The sequence below is a fragment of the Triticum aestivum genome, chromosome 7D (assembly GCF_018294505.1).
Source record: "Triticum aestivum cultivar Chinese Spring chromosome 7D, IWGSC CS RefSeq v2.1, whole genome shotgun sequence".
NCBI lineage: Eukaryota > Viridiplantae > Streptophyta > Magnoliopsida > Poales > Poaceae > Triticum > Triticum aestivum.
This window is the reverse complement of record NC_057814.1, coordinates 209,744,830-209,766,061: the sequence shown is the minus strand read 5'-3', so window position 1 is coordinate 209,766,061 and position 21,232 is coordinate 209,744,830. Positions and strand designations below refer to the sequence as shown.

At 46.4% G+C, this 21,232-nt stretch overlaps 1 pseudogene; it reads left to right on the top strand.

The window, feature by feature from the left end:
- Positions 1-4,995: 4,995 nt before the first annotated feature.
- LOC123169762 (uncharacterized) lies at positions 4,996-13,625 on the top strand (annotated as a pseudogene).
- Positions 13,626-21,232: the final 7,607 nt, after the last annotated feature.

The window sequence follows — 21,232 nt, the reverse complement described above, 5'->3', positions numbered from 1 at the left end:
CCCAATGTATGGGTTGCATCCAACCTTGGTAGGTATAAAGCTAGTTATCCCGGCTGCTTGCAGCTAGTTATCCCTCCCGATTCGATCCTACGACGTGAAGATCGGGCCACCCTCGGGCGTGAACTCGTTCATCGGGTTCCCACCTATCCTGGCATCAGAGCTTTCGTTGACACGGTAGGATCTGTTATCCAAGTTTATCTTGCTATCATCCCTTTAGATCGAGTGTTTTTCATGCTATATTTTCTGTTCTAGAAGTCCAAAGCCCCACCAAAAATAAATACAAGCCTTGTTGGTACTGAGATCTTGTTGTTGTCGGATATCTTGCATGTTCTTCATCTTTTAGATCTGCACCAAGTTCATCTTCGTAATTGTTTTTAGTTTGGTTGTTGTGCTTTGGAAAAAGAGTGAAAAAAGGGTGGCAAAAAAATTAAAGAAAGAAAGAAAAAGAGTGGCAAAAAAAGTCAAGAGAGAAAAAGAAAGTGTTGTGTAAGATCCAAAAGTTTCAGCTTGGTAGAAAAATTTCAGAAGCTTGTGTGTTGTGTGTTTTTCAATCTTGGTGCAAAGGTGCAGCAGATCTATCCCCATATTTTCTTGGTTTGCATCAACTTGATTTCAGCACAAACCCCTTTTTTTACTCCATTGACCTCCACCGAAAACCGAAGCTAGTTCTTTGATCCTTGTCTTTCAACCGCTTTAACACATCCGGGAAAAGCACAATTTGATGTGAACTCATAAGAACTTTGGTGAGTAAGCGGTGAGGTTGTGTGATACCACAAAAATTATCCTATTCCACTTTTGTAGCACCACTAACATGGCAGGATCTACACCAAGTACGTGTCGAAAGAATCATGGAGGAGAAAATTGTTTGGCCACCCGCTCTGATGTGCAGGAACTCAAGAACAACATACTCTCAGCCATGGAGTGGATGCTTCACGAGCGTCCTCCAGCAGGTGGTGATAGGGTTCTACACCGACAATACCCTCGTGCTCATGAAGTGCAGCAAAGAACAAATGCTCAAGGGCATGGTGTCGCTACTGCTCGTGGGTGTGCTGTTGTTGCTCCTGAAATGCGGTAAGGACGACATGCTCGAGGGCAAGCTACTTCTGCCCCTAGGCGTGTCGTTGCTGCTCGTGAATCATAGCAAGGACATCATGGCAGACAACAAAGTTATGGCACCCATCGGCACAGCGATGACCCACTGCAAAGCATGACCGTGGTTGATGAACCGACTCCGGTGATTCATAGCCCATGTTTACATGAGAAGTTCATTCCTAATGTTCCCATCTTGACCACCACTATTGTCCCAACATCCAGGAAACATGTGCCCAAATTCCATATGAGGAAGAGAGTTCACAATCCAAAATCCCACAACTTGAGAGTGATAAGAAAAGCAAGCTGAGTGACTCCGCCAAAAGTGAGGAAGAGTGTCCACTTTGAAAACTCCCAACACTTCAGAGTGAAAAGAAAAATGAGTTGAGTGACTCCACCAAATGTGAGGAAGAGTGTCCACTTTCCACAATTCCATATATTGAGTGTGATAAGAAAAGTGAGGTGAGTGAGTCCACAAAATGTGAGGATTAGATTGTTCATCATGAGATTAGAGAAATGCAAGATCCCCACCTAGATATACCACACATTTACGGAGAGAGGATTAATGAGTTGTGTGAGTCCACTAATTGTGAGGTTGATATTTTTCAACAAGATAATAGCGAGATGAGTGATCCACCACCATGGGGAATTAGTAGTCCACCAAATGAAAAGAGAGAGGAACATTCAATAACTAACCTTTCACAAAATTCTCCGTCTTTGAAATATGTGCAGGTGCAAAAGGCATACCTATCAGCCCACTTGCAATGATGGGAGATCGAGATCCAAGAACAAATATGGAGGACATGGAGTACCACTACACAAGGTGCGTGTGTGAAGATTGATTTTCAGAAAGGCATTCAAGTACTCGATGAGGTAAAACAAAAAGGATCTTCCATTTTGATGCACCCCGAGGTATGCACATATAAACCATTGAAACAATGGCGAAATGAAATAAGAGAAAAATTATTGGGCACATCCTTCAGCGCACCATCAATCCATCAATATAATTTGTTCAACCATGATGGAAAAAAAATGTATTTGGGGAACTTGAGATCCACACAAAAATGTTCAACTTTTTTCTTTCCCTAGTTATTTTCTAGTGTCCTGGTGCTATAATTTTGTAGACTGAGTAAAACCGAGGACGACTTTTCTCCAAGAGAGGGAGGATGATATGGACATGCTCATGGTTGGTTATAAATTTGTGCTCCATGGAAATGTTTGCTAGAAGGAACTCCTAAGTCGAACAAAATATCATGTTGGCATCATCCAATAAGGTAGCAAACTTGAAAGCTAAAAATCTCTATATCATGAAACCTTTGCATTATGGTTTGCTATTGCCCTGCTTTCTTTTGTGTGATGACCAGGTAGAGTTGAGGACGACTCTTTTTCAAGAGAGGGGGCGATGAGGACATCTCAATCATTGAAACAACGCCAATCATCCCTGGACAAACTCCAAGTGTGATAAACAAATGCATGATCAGATGCAACACAATTCTAAGGTGAAAGCTACAAATGAGGATTGCATTATTCCTTTGCATGAATATTATCTACTTCCCTTCTACTTATCTTTTTTAGATCAACGAGAGTCGAGGACGACTCTTCATCAAGGGAGGGAGGATGATGAGCACATGGGTACATCATACACGACTTCTCAGAAATGTGCAAAATTTAGTTGGAAATAATTACTAAGCCGAATCAAGCAAACACATGCCCAAGTGAATGCTAACTAAGTTCATACTATAATCTTGAATACATGGCTGCACTTTCATCCCCATTGTTGTTGGTTGAACTTAGGTATCACATGGAAGAAATCCAACAACCTATGAGCTCTTGAAGCAACTGGTTTGGAGGAACAAGTTTGGAGATAACAACTTTCAAGTGAAGCTGATGCTATTAGTTTTTACCTCTGATGTTTTATTGTGCCACACCCATGTGGTGGAGGGACGGGGCCATAGGGGTACATCACCAGAAGCTACATCAAAGTATCTCTCCAATGCAAAAAAACCTCACATCATTTGGAGTTGTGAGTCAAAAGTTCTAGCCGATCTCGTGGAAGGTGTCCAGGCTGTCTAGGCTTCACGAATTTCCGAGGAGCTCTCCAACAACTCCCAAAGTTGACTGCTTATTCCCCCAAGGAAGCCATCCAAACCTATTTACTTTTGAAACCATTTTCACACCTAGCTAAGGGGGGTTGTCCCTGCTATAAAACCCCACCTCCCCCATCCTCTAGAAAGAACCTTTTGTCAAGCCATTCAGCTACAAGCTTATGCAGCAAGACTGCTAGAGAGATCCGAGACATCCTTGCAACCTTTGCTCATCGAGTTCATCCGAATTCGCGAGAAGGATCCTCTCGTTCCCCCTAATTCGTGCTCTACGGTTCCGGCCATTTTGTGTGGGTTAGTCCCCGTTTGTGGTTCTGTGATTGTTCGGACGGCAGATTGGAGTTCTTGTAGCTTCGGTCAGCCATCCCCAATGTACGGGTTGCATCCAACCTTGGCAGGTATAAAGCTAGTTATCCCGGCTGCTTGCAGCTAGTTATCGCGCCCGATTCGATCCTACGACGTGAAGATCGGGCCACCCTCAGGCGTGAACTCGTTCATCGGGTTCCCACCTATCACATCATAGGCCACCTTGCACAAACGTTTTCACATAAAAACTGTGTGTGATGGACAGCCTATGCCATACAGTTTCTTCTAGGTACCGTGTGTGATGCATCCAACAACACAAACGATAAAATTATGAATATCGTCTGTCATGGCAATGCTATCACAGATGATGTGATGCAGAAAATTGTGTGTGGTGTACACATGAACGGAAACGTTTGTTTGGGATTCACTGTGTGGGTTACTAAGAACATCTCACATGATTTGCTCTGTATAATTGTTTGTGATGGCTCATCCGATCGCCATGAGCTCTTTTTGCCCCGCGTGGGTGACCGGAGGAACTACCGGCGATTATTTCTGGGTCGTGTGGGATGGACCCACCTATCGCACACACAGGGAAAGCGACGGTTTAAACCTCCGTCGTGGAAAGGGGGTAAAAACAGTTTGTATAGGACCCACCTGCACTATTGGTATCTTCTCGCACGAGGTATCCTTCCACCATGAATAACCAAACAAGCAGGACGTAGGGTATTACTCTTCTGACGCCCAAACCTGGATAAACCCCTTGTGTGACCTTCAATCTAAGACTTCCAGCTGTGCTTGGACCCCTACCGAGGGATCTGACTGTATTTCACACTGTCAGCCATCTTCCTTGTCGTGATTGCCAAGTCTTCCAGACCCCTCCTTCTAGAGAGCCCACATGCCAAGATGACGACCCAAGGCATATACCAACCTAATGGCCATACGTCGGCCTGTTAGGCCGACTTTCTATATGGTGAGGCCCCCCTGAGTCGTAACATTGTCACCCGTGAGGGGGCCTATGTTATTATTGAACACTAGCAACCCCTCCCTCTTCCACACACATTCGAACACTAGCCACTCTAGACTCTACTTTGTTGTTGTCGCATTGAAGTGCATTAACTCCAACTCGATTTGTCGCATTCTCGCAAGTTCTAGAAATGAACAAGGCAAGAGGAGCAACAAACAAGAGAACAAAGAAAAATTGTCATGCAAAACATTTTGGTATTGCCATATTTGAAAAAAAAATCATATGTATATATAAGCACATATGTTTCTATGCCAATTTAGCATTGTTGTTTTTGGAATATATTGTTACATGGAATCCAGATGTTTACATATAACTTTACTATTTTGGTGACATGCCATTATTTGTTGTGTGGACATAAACAAGTTATATTTTGAGCCATCAGATATAAATCATGTGGTCTTCTCACTCAGTACCCATATTATATATTTGCTAGTGATGCCTTCCCTGCCCGAACAACCCTAGTACCATCTAACATCCATATATCGCCGCCACCTCTCCTCTAGGACCGACAAAGTCCGTCGGTCCTAACCTCCTGACCCCGCCTTGCCGTGGGCGCTGGCGTTGGGGAGACCTGCTCCGACGTTATTCCTCCACAGCAGCCACCTAGCACGACGGTTCGACGAGCAGGGTCGTCACCGGATCCGGCGAATCCAAGAATGACTGCCACCGGATCTGGTGAGTCATGAAGCCCACGACCATATGCCTCCACCCCCGAGTAAGCACAACTCCCCTAATATCTTTATCTCTGTGTTTACTTCCTGATTTTTGTTTTATGGTACATGTTTTGAGATCCCCCCTTGCTTCTTCACTAGATGGACAACTCCCCTGCTTGTGTGATATATTGAACTGTTATATTTGATGGAAATGAAGGTGTCTAATTGAAATCGATGGGAAGATGTATAGCAGATTGTGTGATATATGTGATATTGTTGTACCGAAATCGAAATAGATATGTCAAACTGCTATATCTGATGTGAAATGCGGATTTGTGAAACTAACATTCGTGATGTGAAACAGAGTTGTAATTGGAAAGTATTTTTTTTGTTGAAATGCATTTTTTTCAGAAATTGGAATGCATGTTTCTCTTTGTGAAATTGTTGTTTCTTCATTATGTGAATGAGAACTTGTGGGTTCATTTTTTTTAAATGGTTTATGTCAGTACTTTGAAATAATGAGTTTCACTCTTTTGTGCAATAAGATACCCGAATAACCGAAATATACTTCGTTCATTTAGAAGTGAAAAAATAGTGAAACTGGTATGTGTATGAAATATTTCGCTTATTAAAATTAAAAAAATTATGAAATTACTTGTCTGAAATATTTGAAATTGGTATTTTCTAAGTGTGTGTTTTGTTATTTCAGTGTGATATGTATTGCAAAAGTTGTCGAGATATAAATTGAAATTGTTTGTGTCACATTTGCTACAATGGATTTCACTCTTTTTGAGTAAAAATGAATTTGGAGTAGCTAAAATCACCTTTTTTCTAAGAAATTGAAATTGTTTATGTCACCCATTTGAATAATCAGTTTCACTTATTTGTGAAAATATATGAAATTACTTGTCTGAAATATATGAAATTGGTATTTCTTATATGTGTAATTTGTTATATCAGTGTGATTTGTATTGAACAAGTTATGGTAATATAAATTGAAATTGTTTGTGTCAATTTTTTCTTATATGTGTAATTGGTATAACAGAAATCATGATTGAAATATAAAAAGATTGATTTTTTTGTTGTTGTTTCTGTAGTACACTCATTTTTTAAATAATAAGTTTTGCTGAAACTATTGAAATTATTTTTTAAAATGAGTGAAATTAGTTTGTTGAAATAATTGAAATATGTGATAGAAAGAATTCAAATCAGCATTGTTAAATTTACTGAAACAGAAATTGATATGTGTATCAAAGTTAATAAAACTGGAAGTTTAAAATGCGAAACAGAAATTGATATGTGTATCAACTTTTTGGCAGGATTTCAAACCAGTTTTAATTGAGAGGTTGATCCTTTTAAATGCATGCCTGTACGTGTGTGAAATGGGAGACTTGCCTCTGTCCCAGTCGTATGATTAAAGCGAGTGGCATGACTGAAATCATGTGGGTGGGCTCCAGCTATTTAAATACAGTGGCTTCAATGAAGAAAACGGTGAAATACAGAGATACAACAAAGGACAGGTTTTGAGTTGGCAGGATTCTATTGGTTGGTCAATCACAGCTAGCTGTCGGCTCTGGTAAAAACAACTTTGCGTGTCATGGATCCCGATATCGTCGCTATCTCTCAAGAGTCAAACTCCTCATCTGACGCCATCCGGCTCACGGGAGGTAATAGCACCCAGGTACCCTAACTTGCACAGAATGTGATGATTTAGTCCCAAACTTGCAAAACTTTACTTCACCATACCCCAACTTGCACCTCATGTGATGATTTAGTCCCAGGCCAATCACAGCTCGACAATTGGCAGCCAGGTGGCTGGACCGGTCAGCGCACGCACTTTTGCAGAAAACCCCCCCGCCGTTTTCTTTAATCAACCCGCACTCACCTCCCATAATTTTGTTCCCAGGTGTTCCCTATCATGATCTGAGCTCAGCAAACAACTCAACCAGTCCCATGTTCGATCGTTATAGTAGCGGCCCGGGTGGTTTGTTCACACAGAACAAGATGAGGAGGTGTAACCCTGTGGCTTTCGGCATGACACCGGCTGTCAAGGTCTAGAATGTTTGTTTGAATGCCGTCGCTCCACAGGTGCGTGCCTATCAGGCTATGAGAAAAAAAAATTGTAACTGGGATGTGCAGATCCTTGAATAGTAATTTGGTTCGGAAACTAACGACAATTTAAATGAACAAAATTTCAGCCAACCCACTGCACCAGATGCTGATGGTCGTTGAGTTTGGATCTTCACCGTTCGATGTTGGCATGGGACATGAGGAGAGCGACGACGAGTTGTCATTAGTCTTCTATGAAGCTGTGCAGCAGTGCAGACACAAGAAGGAACTCGGCGGGTACGTGCTGAGTGGCGTGCTCCGTTTTAGTACATTTGTACATTCGTTTACTTTGCTTAATGATTGCTGATTTGCTTGCTTTGCTGTTGACTGTTTCAGACAATGGTTCCGCCACACTATTCCTTTCCTCGTGGAGGTGACAGGGCACCGGTTTAGAGTTTGGTTCGAGTACACGGTTGACTTCAGCTTCATGTGCATGGAAGGCGCCGTTCGATGCTTCAACGAGAAGGACCGTGTCATGAGTTGGAACCAGCCAGTGTGGAGGCTGCTGGTCTCTCTTCAAGTTTGGGTACGTGCACTGGTGAACAGGAGCCGTAGTGCGTGCTGTCCCATGGTACAAAAACAAGAGATCATCTATTGACTCCAAAGCTATGGGACGTACTCCGTGCTAAAGAAGTACTATTCGGTTGGGAAGTACCAATGCGCGCAAAACATTCTGGCACCCCAGCCCGCTCTGCAGTCCACTTCGAGAAGCCCGTCCCGCCGCCGCCCCAACACCAGCAGAAGCCGCCGGCGCCGCAGCCCGGCACGTACGTGGTGCAGGTGCCCAAAGACAAGGTCTTCCGCGTGCCGCCGCCGGAGAACGCGCGCCTCTTCCAGCACTACACCCGCCGCGCTGACTGCTCCTGCCTCCGCGCCTCTACCTCGCCGTCGTGGTCCTCTCCCTCGCCGTCCTCCTCGCCGCCGCCGTCGGGGTCGTCTACCTCGCCTTCAAGCCTAGGCAGCCGGCGTACTCGGTCGTGTCCCTCGCAGTGTCGGGCCGCGCCGGCGTCAGCAACGCCTCGGCCCCCGGCCCGCTCTCGCCGGGGTTCGCCGCGACCGTCCGCGCCGACAACAGCGCCAACGGCAAGGTCGGCGTGCACTACGACGGCGCCGGGAGCCGCGTCGCCGTGTCGTACGAGGGCGTGAGCCTGGCGGACGGCGCGTGGCCGGCCTTCTACCAGGCGCCGTGCAACATCACGGTGTTCGTGGCGAAGGCGAAGGGCACCGGGATACGGTTCTCGGAGCGCGAGCGCGGGCAGATGGCCGCGGCAGAGCGGCTCCGATCGGTGCCGTTTGACGTGGACATCACGGTGCCCGTGCGGCTGCAGCTCGGCGGCGTGAGGACGTGGGCCGTGCCGGTGACGGTTCGGTGCGCCATGACGGTGGACAGGCTCGCCGCCAGCGCCAAGGTGGTGTCCAGGCCATGCGACGTCAATGTGCCGTTCTGGAGGAACTGACGCCGCCGATGCAAGAAAAAATGGCTAATGGCTGATTAGGAGAGCAGTTCTTGCAGGTAGCGGCCAAGGATTCATGCTGCTTCCGTGATTCTTTTTTCTCCCCATTAATTTGTATGTTGGTTTGATCGAGCAATGTTAATTCTTTTCTCCTTTGAGAACTTGAAATCATGTATGTTCTGCCGCGAAATTGTGCTGCAGTAAAGATGTTCATGGGTGCAACCTCTCTTCTCCTGAAAGACTGAAAGAAAATGGTGTTGTGCACTGATACATGTTCTGTTACAGTCTGAACAGTTTTATCATGTGGTTTTTAGTAGAAACTACACATTTTATTTTGGAACAGTAGCAACTACATGTCGTTCTGAATATGAAATACATGAACATTCGTAGTTCCAAGCAAACTTGGAATCTTGGATGTACTCCACTTTACACTAGGTTATTTATGCTTTTGCAGTCAGTGGGAGGTGAGTGCGGGTTGATTAAAGAAAACGGTAGGAGGTTTTCTGCAAAAGTGCGTGCAAGTTGGGGTATGGTGGAATGAAGTTTTGCAAGTTTGGGACTAAATCATCACATTCTGTGCAAGTTAGGGTACCTGGGGTGCTATTACCTCGGCTCACGGTACAGAGCATCGACGGCAAGACGACCGTGGTCGTGGCGGGTCCACAGGACACTTTTAGGCGAGGTGCTTGGTCGCTTCGTGGACGTGGGACCCAGGAGGAGAAGTGACCTCCACGCCGTGCACGAGTGTCGGAACCTCCACCTCGAGGCGAAAATCGGCGAGCTGGACCTTCCGCGCGACGCCACTTTGCACTTAACCCGATATCCCGACGCATGGAGCCGCGCATCTCAGATTGCCGCGGCGGCCACAACCGACATGGGTGTCTCTAACGAAACTGCCGAGTTGTTCAAGAGGTTCATACACGACGGCAAAGTCCAAATTGATCCACTGGCACAACATCTCGGTGTCCCCAACTGCTCACCGTGCACCGACTTTGAGCATGTCACCAAGATGCTTTACACCAGGGACATCGTCCTGCTCGTCAAGAAGTTCCTTGCCGGCGCCAAAGCCACCAACGAGAGACAAGCAGGGACGGCCGTGGAGTACCTCGACGTCCTCCTGCGCAGCGGTGTCATCGGGGTTCTGGTCCGCCTCTACTCCACCGGCTCTATGCTGCATTACTTAAGAGCCAATTCGGTGATCATCTGCCTCCTGTATCCGGAGATAAGCGGCATACTCCCTCGCCTTGAGGTGTGCTTTCTCCCACTCTTGTTGGAGTTATGTCGGTTGATACCCGCCGCCTCCGGCAAAGGCAGAAGCAACCTGCTCTACGAGAAGTGTAGGCACAGGCTGGTGGCAGTGCTCTCTTTGTTCGAGCGGACGCCGTCGCTACGCATGCCGAAGATGCCTCAAGAGTGGTTGATCAAGTAGTTAATACCAATTGCCAAAGACGCGACGGGCGTGATCATTCGCTACATGGCAGCAGGGTGGGCGGCCCCGGATGATAAGCTATTTGTGTTCAGAGTATTCTTTGCACTGATGTGCTACTTCCGGCGCCGAGAGGTTTACGCACAGCGCACGGACGGTCCTGTGGGAGCGGTGCTGTCCCGGACGGTGATGTCCCTGCTGATTTCGGTCGATGCATTCATGAGGAGGTTGGAGGGAGCCTCGCCGTCGAGCGAGCGGAGGTCAAGTTTGGCGACCAAGGAGCAACACCAGCAGGACGCGACTCACAACATCTTGCCGGGTTTGGTGACCTAGGAGCAGCACCAGCGGGATACGGTTGACGACATCTGGGTGGTGCTAGGCCAACTAGATATGTGGTCCGTGACGGACCGCCACTTGGCCGGCGCCATCCGGGCCACCTGCACGGCGCACGCGGCGTGCCTGAATGCGCTCGTGCTCGGTACCAGCGCCGACAGGAGCCGGTGCATGGACATCGGCCGGATTGTCGTCAAGCACAAGGACCTCCTCGGGTTCGACCGACGTGCGGATGCATTTCGCCAGAGCGATGCTACCGGAAATGGACGCAACGTCGTCAGCGCTCATGCTGTTTGACGATGAGCCTCATGCGCTTGAGATGCTCATTGATTGGTCGCAGCTGCTGCCCGACTCCTTCAGATATGTCTCCGAGGCGGCGAGCCACGTGCTCCATGGCGCCTGTTCGTCGAGTTCCAGGACGAGGAGGCCATTGGCGAGGGGGTAGCAAGGGAGTGGATCTCCCTGGTGTGCCATGCGCTGTTCGACCCGCGGCATGGCCTCTTCTCGTCCTGTCCGCGTGAGCGGCGAAGGTTCTTCCTGAATCGAGGTGACAACATCCTGTTTAATTTTCTTTACTTCCTTCATTATCTAGAAAATAGTACATTCAAAATCATGTTCACATCAAATCAAATGCCATTTTTCATGACTAATGTATTCAATCGTTCATTTCGGCTGGAAGCAGCATCTAGAGTGGATCCACTGCAGCTGAAGTACTACGATTTTGCGGGACGGATGATCGGACTGGCCCTGATGCACAACGTCCCAGTGGGGGTTCGGTTTGACCGGACCCTCTTCTTTCAGCTAGCCGGGAGGCCTCTCACCCTGGACGACGTTGCAAACGCAGACCCAAGTGCGCATGCAAGCTGCAAGAAAATCCTAGAGATGGATCCTGATCTCGTCGATTCAGACGCGCTGGGTCTCACATTTGCGAGGGAAGTTGGGGTATTTGGCTCAGGGGAGGTCATTGAGCTCCTTCCGGGAGGGAGAGATATCGTTGTCGATAGCAAAAACAGAGGCCAGTACATCGATCTGCTGATCCAAAGTCTCTTCATGGCCAGCACCAAAGATCAACTAACTCATTTTGCTAAGGGATTTTCCTACATGCTCGTAAAGCCGGAATTGCGGAAACATTTCTTCCTGAGCTTGCATTTGGAAGATCTTGACAGTATGCTGGGCGGGCGCATCGGCAACATTGATGTGCAGGAATGGAAAGAATTTACCAGATATGATGGGGGGGTACACCCAACAAGATGATCAGATCAACTGGTTCTGGGAGGTATATGATATCTCCAATCTCAGTTTATTCGTTGCTCTAGATTTTACTACCATGTTCTAGTGCAAATTTTATACTAATTGAAATCCTCATATTTCTAGGTCGCATGAGAATAGTTCTTTTTTACATCATACCAAGTTGTAATAAATTTTAATAGTTTATCTGGACATAGTCACGTGAAAACGAAATTTGGGTCATTCCATTTCTGTTGGGAAGGAAGCAGGAGGCATGCGAAGCATCGAGACCACCAGGGACAGGTTTCATCTTGTCTACATTAGGGGGTATCGGGGGTGCAGGTTTGTTAAGGAAGCAGCAACCTCGGTGCCTATCTTAAGGGTCTGGGGGATACAGGTTCTTCGGGGAAGCAACAGCCTCAGTGTGTATCTTAGGGGCGCGGTTGCGGGTTCGCCTGGAAATTTTAGGTGGTTCGCAAGATTAGCGGGACGACCGAGGGTTGTGGCAAGCCCGACAGTGGGAGGAGTTCGAGGGGAGGGTGGGCCAGCCAAGCAATCCCTGGAGCACCGCTGGAGGAGGCATGCAATTAGGCCTGAGATGGATCGGCGACGGTAAGAGGAAGAAGAGAAACATTGCGTACCGGTTCAAGGTTGAAGATGAAGTACTGTCTGTTGAATCTTTAACCAACGTTGAGATAATAGGGGCGTAATCGACTGACTCTTTGCTAATTTTCAAGCCGCTAGCGCCTAGCCGCTCCCAAAATTTTAAAATGAGCAACTACTTTATTTTTGTTCGGATACACTTCCCAATAAGAAACTTAGTTTTTCCTGGATATGTTTTTTCTCAGATAAGGCAAGATTTCACTTACTCTTAAATCTGCATATTATGTTCTTTGCAACTAGTAATAGCCACCTCCTATCTTTATCTCACAGGCCGTGAAGAGCATGATGGTTGAAGAGCAGAGACGATTGCTCTTCTTCTGAACCTCTGTCGAATATTTGCCATTTGACGGTTTCCGCGGGCTAGACCTAGGTAGTGGTCTAGTCATATCTAAAGCATCATCGAAGACCTCAGAGCATCTCCCTTCATCGTCCACCTACATTTACCGACTGAACCTGCCAGTGTATACCTCCTTCGCCATGATGTTGAGCCGGCTACAGAAGATCACCCAGGAGCATGTGAGCAACAGCTTTGGTGAGATATGATCTTCGGTGCTGATCTTATCCGTGAAAGAATTCAAAAGGTGTTCACATGTATTTTCACACTAAATTAAGAGTGAATTTTAGTTTCCCCCCTAATTTGACCGTTGTGACATTAAGCATCCCTTTAGTATAATTTCATTTGTTATACTTCATTTAGGAAAAGTGTGTCAGTTTTACACCCTTCTACTTTTGTGAGCATTCGAAACGAGAGTTCTCGGCTCTCAGGTCCGTGTGGCACGCGTCAAATGGCCGGTTTTCACAACGGATAACTTGAGACGCGCCTATAGCTTTTTCTTTCCCCTATCGCAAGACGACTAGGGAGAGCATTCCTCGCCTTGGTCTCCGCCGGCGAACCGTGGATTCGTCTCCCCTCCACCTGCCACTCTGTCGGTCGATGGCGGAGAGAATATTCCTAGTGCCACGACTTAGATAGGTAGAGTTTTAGGCGGCGCTCGAGCGGATGGTGATGCTTCTTCTTTGAGTTAGTCTTTCGAGTTTCAATCCTTCTCAAGTTCGTTTATCGGGACGAATTAGACGAAGCTTCGGCGTAGATTCTTGCCAGCTTCTCAGAGCGATGAGGTTAGAGTTTCTTGTCGTGCGTACGCAACGACGAGATTTGGTGTGAGGTTCTTCACATCTATTCAAGAATTCAACGACAACAACTGCGGCTCCGGGACGCTGGTCCTTAGGGGCACGTGAACGAAGACTTCCCCGTTGTCATCGACAAGATTAGTCCAGCTTTGGTATGGGAGCGGCGACGGCGGCGCGTCCGTGGCTCATTCTGGCGGCGGTCAGGCTATGCATTCGGTTTTTTCGGTTTGATTCGGTTCAATTTATACGGTTTTTGGTTTATATGGTTTTTATACTTTGGTAATAACCATTTAATTTTGGTTTGGTTTCGGTAATAACCAAAATAATTAAAGTTGACGCGAATTTTTGAACAACAAAAATTTGTGTGGTCACATGATTCGGTCTGTGTATGTAGGTTAGATTTTTCTTGTGTGAATTGTGTATGTACATAGGATCCTTAGATGGCAGACATGATTGGCAGCAGATACGAGGGATTAGGCAGGTTTCGAGGGTACATGTGCTTTGGTCGTAGGCATTGGAATTTATAGATGGCAGTACACGAGGGAGCAAGCAGAAAAAAAGAAAGAACGTCAATCCTGCACATCTCCCACGACCACGAAACCACAACCCACCTTGATGTCAAAACAAAAGCCACGACCCACTTGGTGGGGCCCTCTCCAGGCCGATCATCGTGAGTATCGACAAAAGTGATCGACAGATTGTTTTTTTATAGTTTTTTTAGAGTGATTGTTTTTTTAGTTTGATCGACGGGATGTAGTCGTCTGCGCGTGGATCGCTCGACGAAAGCGGCCGTATGGGCGGGACAATTTGAGGCCCAACTAAGTATCGCGCGCGCCAGGTGCCCTGGTGAGATTTCTCAAAAAAAAATTAAAATTTCTCAAAAAAAAGGTGCCCTGGTGAGTTCAAGCTCCAGCGGTTTAGATGTTTAGTACCATATCACCTACGGAGCTGCAGCGCACTGGGCGAGGGGCTATAAAATAAGTGGAGGCTGAAGGGTTAGGTACAGATTTTAGCTCAATCCGAGCTATTTTTGGTTCTATTGGTTTAACTGAAACCGTTTGGTTTCTAACTGAAAAAACCGAAGATCAAATGGTTTCTAACCGAAAAAACCGAGTATATTTGGAAACTGAAACCAAAAATCTCAAAAAAAAAGGTGCCCTGGTGTCCACTTTCAAAAATCCCACCACTTGAGAGTGAAAAGAAAAATGAGTTGAGTGACTCCACCAAATGTGAGGAAGAGTGTCCACTTTCCACAATTCCATATATTGAGGGTGATAAGAAAATTGAGGTGAGTGAGTCCACAAAATGTGAGGATCAGATTGTTCATCATGAGATTAGAGAAATGCAAGGTCCCCACCTAGATATACCACACATTCAGGGAGAGAGGATTACTGTGTTGTGTGAGTCCACTAAATGTGAGGTTGATATTTTTCAACAAGATAAAAGCGAGATAACTAATCCACCACCATGGGAAATTAGTAGTCCACCAAATGAAAAGAGAGAGGAACATTCAGTAACTAACCTTTCACAAAATTCTCTGTCTTTGAAATATGTGCAGGTGCAAAAGGCATACCTATCAGCCATCTTGCCATGACGGGAGATTGAGATCCAAGAACAAATATGGAGGACATGGAGTACCACTTGTTGGAGATCGTAGCAGAAATTAAAAAAATTTCTACGCATTACCAAGATCAATCTATGGAGTAACTAGCAACGAGAGAGAGGAGAGTGCATCTTCATACCGTTGAAGATCGCCAGACGGAAGCGTTGCAAGAACGCGGATGAGGGAGTCGTACTCGTAGCGATTCAGATCGCGGTGGATTCCGATCCTAGCTCCGAACAACGGCACCTCCACGTTCAACACACGTGCAGCCCGGTGACGTCTCCCGCGCCTTGATCCAGCAAGTAGGAGGGAGAGGTTGAGGAAGAAGGCTCCAACAGCAGCACGACGGCGTGGTGGTGATGGAGTGGCAGTTCTCCGGCAGGGCTTCGCCAAGCTCACGCGGAGGAGGAGAGGTGTTGGGGAGGGGAGGGGTTGCGCCTTGGATGTGGTGCTGCAGCCCTCCCCTCACCCCTCTATTTATAGGGAGAAGGGGAAAGGGGGCCGGCCCCTCTAGATGAGATCTAGAGGGGGGCGGCGGCCAAGGGGGAGGGGGCTTGCCCCCCAAGCAAGGGGGACGCCCCCCTTTAGGGTTCCCCCAACCCTAGGCGCATGGGCCCTAGGGGGGTTGGCGCCCAGCCCACTAGGGGCTGGTTCCCTTCCACCTACAACCCATAAGGCCCTCCGGGGCAGGTGGACCCTCCCGATGGACCCCCGGAACCCCTTCGGTGGCCCCGGTACAATACCGGCATACCCCCGAACACTTCCGGTGACCGTATGATGACTTCCCATATATAAATCTTCACCTCCGAACCATTCCGGAACTCCTCGTGACATCCGGGATCTCATCCGGGACTCCGAACAACATTCGGTAATCACATACAAACCTTCCTTATAACCCTAGCGTCATCAAACCTTAAGTGTGTAGACCCTACGGGTTCGGGAATCATGCAGATATGACCGAGACACCTCTCTAGCCAATAACCAACAGCGGGATCTGGATACCCATGTTGGCTCCCACATGTTCCACGATGATCTCATCGGATGAATCATGATGTCGAGGATTCAAGCAATCCCGTATACAATTCCCTTTGTCAATCGGTACGTTACTTGCCTGAGATTTGATCGTCGGTATCCCAATACCTCGTTCAATCTCGTTACCAGCAAGTCACTTTACTCGTTCTGTAATGCATGATCCCGTGACTAACTACTTAGTGACATTGAGCTCATTATGATGATGCATTACCGAGTGGGCCCAGAGATACCTTTCCGTCATAAGGAGTGACAAATCCCAGTCTCGATCCGTGCCAACCCAACAGACACTTTCGGAGATACCTGTAGTGCACCTTTATAGCCACCCAGTTACGTTGTGACGTTTGGTACACCCAAAGCATTCCTACGGTATCCGGGAGTTGCACGATCTCATGGTCTAAGGAAATGATACTTGACATTAGAAAAGCTTTAGCAAACGAACTACACGATCTAGTGCTATGCTTAGGATTGGGTCTTGTCCATCACATCATTCTCCTAATGATGTGATCCCGTTATCAATGACATCCAATGTCCATGGTCAGGAAACCGTAACCATCTATTGATCAACGAGATAGTCAGCTAGAGGCTCACTAGGGACATGTTATGGTCTATGTGTTCACACATGTATTACGATTTCCGGACAACACAATTATAGCATGAACAATAGACAATTATCATGAACAAGGAAATATAATAATAACCATTTTATTATTGCCTCTAGGGCATATTTCCAACAGTCTCCCACTTGCACTAGAGTCAATAATCTAGTTACATTGTGATGAATCGTACACCCATAGAGTTCTGGTGTTGATCATGTTTCGCCCGTGGAAGAGGTTTAGTCAACGGATCTGCGACATTCAAATCCGTATGCACTTTACAAATATCTATGTCTCCATTTTGAACATTTTCACGAATGGAGTTGAACCGACGCTTGATGTGCCTGGTCTTCTTGTGAAACCTGGGCTCCTTGGCAAGGGCAACAGCTCCAGTGTTGTCATAGAAGAGAGTCATCGGCCCCGATGCATTGGGAATAACTCCTAGGTCGGCAATGAACTCCTTCATCCAGATTGCTTCATGTGCTGCCTCCGAGGCTGCCATGTACTCCGCTTCACATGTAGATCCCGCCATGATGCTTTGCTTGCAACTGCACCAGCTGACTGCCCCACCATTCAAAATATACACGTATCCGGTTTGTGACTTAGAGTTATCCAGATCTGTGTCGAAGCTAGCATCGATGTAACCCTTTACGACGAGCTCTTCGTCACCTCCATAAACGAGAAACATATCCTTAGTCCTTTTCAGGTACTTCAGGATGTTCTTGACCGCTGTCCAGTGTTCCATGCCGGGATTACTTTGGTACCTTCCTACCAAACTTACGGCAAGGTTTACATCAGGTCTGGTACACAGCATGGCATACATAATAGACCCTATGGCCGAGGCATAGGGGACGACACTCATCTTTTCTCTATCTTCTGCCGTGGTCGGGCATTGAGCCGTGCTCAATTTCACACCTTGCAATACAGGCAAGAACCCTTCTTGGACTGATCCATATTGAACTTCTTCAATATCTTGTCAAGGTATGTGCTTTTTGAAAGACCTATGAGGCGTCTCGATCTATCTCTATAGATCTTGATGCCTAATATGTAAGCAGCTTCTCCAAGGTCCTTCATTGAAAAACACTTATTCAAGTAGGCCTTTATGCTTTCCAAGAATTCTATATCATTTCCCATCAATAGTATGTCATCCACATATAATATGAGAAATGCTACAGAGCTCCCACTCACTTTCTTGTAAACACAGGCTTCTTCATAAGTCTGTGTAAACCCAAACGCTTTGATCATCTCATCAAAGTGAATGTTCCAACTCCGAGATGCCTGCACCAGCCCATAGATTGAGCGCTGGAGCTTGCATACCTTGTCAGCATTCTTAGGATCGACAAAACCTTCCGGCTGCATCATATACAATTCTTCCTTAAGGAAGCCGTTAAGGAATGCCGTTTTGACGTCCATTTGCCATATTTCATAATCGTAGAATGCGGCAATTGCTATCATGATTCAGACGGACTTCAGCTTCGCTACGGGTGAGAAGGTCTCATCGTAGTCAACTCCTTGAACTTGTCGATAACCCTTAGCGATAAGTCGAGCTTTATAGATGGTAACATTTCCATCCGCATCCGTCTTCTTCTTAAAGATCCATTTATTTTCTATCGCTCGCCGATCATCGGGCAAGTCTGTCAAAGTCCATACTTTGTTTTCATACATGGATCCTATCTCGGATTGCATGGCTTCAAGCCATTTGTTGGAATCTGGGCCCGCCATTGCTTCTTCATAGTTCGAAGGTTCACCGTTGTCCAACAACATGATTTCCAGGACAGGGTTGCCATGCCACTTTGGTGCGGAACGTGTCCTTGTGGACCTACGAAGTTCAGTGGTAACTTGATCATGATCGTCATCATTAACTTCCTCTCTAGTCGGTGCAGGCACCACAGAAACATTTTCTTGTGCCGCGCTACTTTCTGGTTCGAGAGGGGTCATCCATCAAGTTCCACTTTCCTCCCACTTACTTCTTTCGAGAGAAACTCTTTCTCCAGAGACCCGTTCTTGGCAACGAAGATCTTGCCTTCGGATCTGAGGTAGAAGGTATACCCAATGGTTTCCTTAGGGTATCCTATGAAGACGCATTTTTCCGACTTGGGTTTGAGCTTTTCAGGTTGAAGTTTCTTGACATAAGCATCGCATCCCCAAACTTTAAGAAACGACAGCTTAGGTTTCTTTCCAAACCATAATTCATATGGTGTCGTCTCAACGGATTTCGACGGAGCCCTATTTAAAGTGAATGTGGCAGTCTCTAAAGCATAACCCCAAAATGATAGCAGTAGATCGGTAAGAGACATCATAGATCACACCATATCCAATAGAGTACGATTACGACGTTCGGACACACCATTATGCTGAGGTGTTCCAGGCGGCGTGAGTTGTGAAACAATTCCACATTTCCTTAAGTGTGTGCCAAATTCGTGACTCAAATATTCCCCTCCAGGATCTGATCGTAAGAACTTTATTTTCCTGTCACGTTGATTTTCAACCTCACTCTGAAATTCCTTGAACTTTTCAAAGGTCTCAGACTTGTGTTTCATTAAGTAGACATACCCATATCTACTCAAGTCATCAGTGAGGGTGAGAACATAATGATAGTCACCGCAAGCCTCAATGCTCATTGGACCGCACACATTAGTATGTATGATTTCCAATAAGTTGGTTGCTCACTCCATTGTTCCGGAGAAGGGAGTCTTGGTCATTTTTCCCATGAGGCATGGTTCGTACGTGTCAAATGATTCATAATCAAGAGACTCCAAAAGTCCATCTGCATGGAGTTTCTTCATGTGTTTGACACCAATGTGACCAAGGCGGCAGTGCCACAAGTATGTGGGACTATCATTATCAACCTTACATTTCTTGGCATTCACACTATGAATATGTGTAACATTACGTTAGAGATTCATTAAGAATAAACCATTGACCAGCGGGGCATGACCATAAAACATATCTCTCATATATATAGAACAACCATTATTCTCGGATTTAAATGAGTAGCCATCTCGCATCTAATGAGATCCTGATACAATGTTCATGCTCAAAGATGGCACTAAATAACAATTATTGAGGTTTAAAACTAATCTCGTAGGTAAATGTGGAGGTAGCGTGCCGACGGCGATCACATCGACCTTGGAACCATTCCCGACGCGCCTCGTTACCTCGTCCTTCACTAGTCTCCGCTTATTCCGCAGCTCCTGCTTTGAGTTACAAATATGAGCAACCACACCGGTATCAAATACCCAGGAGCTACTACGAGCGCTAGTTAGGTACACATCAATAACATGTATATCACATATACCTTTGGTATTGCCGGCCTTCTTATCCGCTAAGTACTTGGGGCAGTTCCGCTTCCAGTGTCCGTTTCCCTTGCAATAAAAACACTCAGTCTCAGGCTTGGGTCCATTCTTTGTCTTCTTCCCGGCAGCTTGCTTACCTGGCGCGGCAACTCCCTTGCCGTATTTCTTGAAGTTCTTCTTACCCTTGCCTTTCTTGAACTTAGTGGTTTTATTCACCATCAACACTTGATGTTCCTTTTTGATCTCCACCTCCGCTGATTTCAGCATTGAATATACCTCAGGAATGGTCTTTTCCATCCCCTGCATATTGAAGTTCATCACAAAGCTCTTGTAGCTAGGTGGGAGCGACTGAAGGATTCTGTCAACGACCGCGTCATCCGGGAGATTAACTCCCAGCTGAGACAAGCGGTTGTGCAACCCAGACATTTTGAGTATGTGTTCGCTGACGGAACTATTCTCCTCCATCTTACAAATGTAGAACTTGTCGGAGACTTCATATCTCTCGACCCGGGAATGAGCTTGGAAAACGATTTTCTGCTCTTGGAACATCTCATATGCTCCGTGCTGCTCGAAACGCTTTTGGAGCCCCGGTTCTAAGCTGTAAAGCATGCCACACTGAACCAGGGAGTAATCATCAACACGTGTTTGCCAAGCGTTCATAACGTCTTGGTTTACTGGGACGGGTGCTTCACCTAGCGGTGCTTCAAGGACATATGCTTTCTTGGCAGCTATGAGGATGATCCTCAAGTTCTGGACCCAGTCTGTATAGTTGCTACCATCGTCTTTCAGCTTGGTTTTCTCTAGGAACGCGTTGAAGTTGAGGTTGACATTAGTGTGGGCCATTTGATCTACAAGACATATTGTAAAGATTTTAGACTAAGTTCATGATAATTAAGTTCATCTAATCAAATTATTAATGAACTCCCACTCAGACAGACATCCCTCCAGTCATCTAAGTGATACATGATCCGAGTCAACTAGGCCGTGTCCGATCATCACGTGAGACGGACTAGTCATCATCGGTGAACATCTTCATGTTGATCGTATCTTCTATACGACTCATGTTCGACCTTTCGGTCTTCCGTGTTCCGAGGCCATGTCTGTACATGCTAGGCTCGTCAAGTCAACCTAAGTGTATTGCGTGTGTAAATCTGGCTTACACCCGTTGTATGCGAACGTTAGGACCTATCA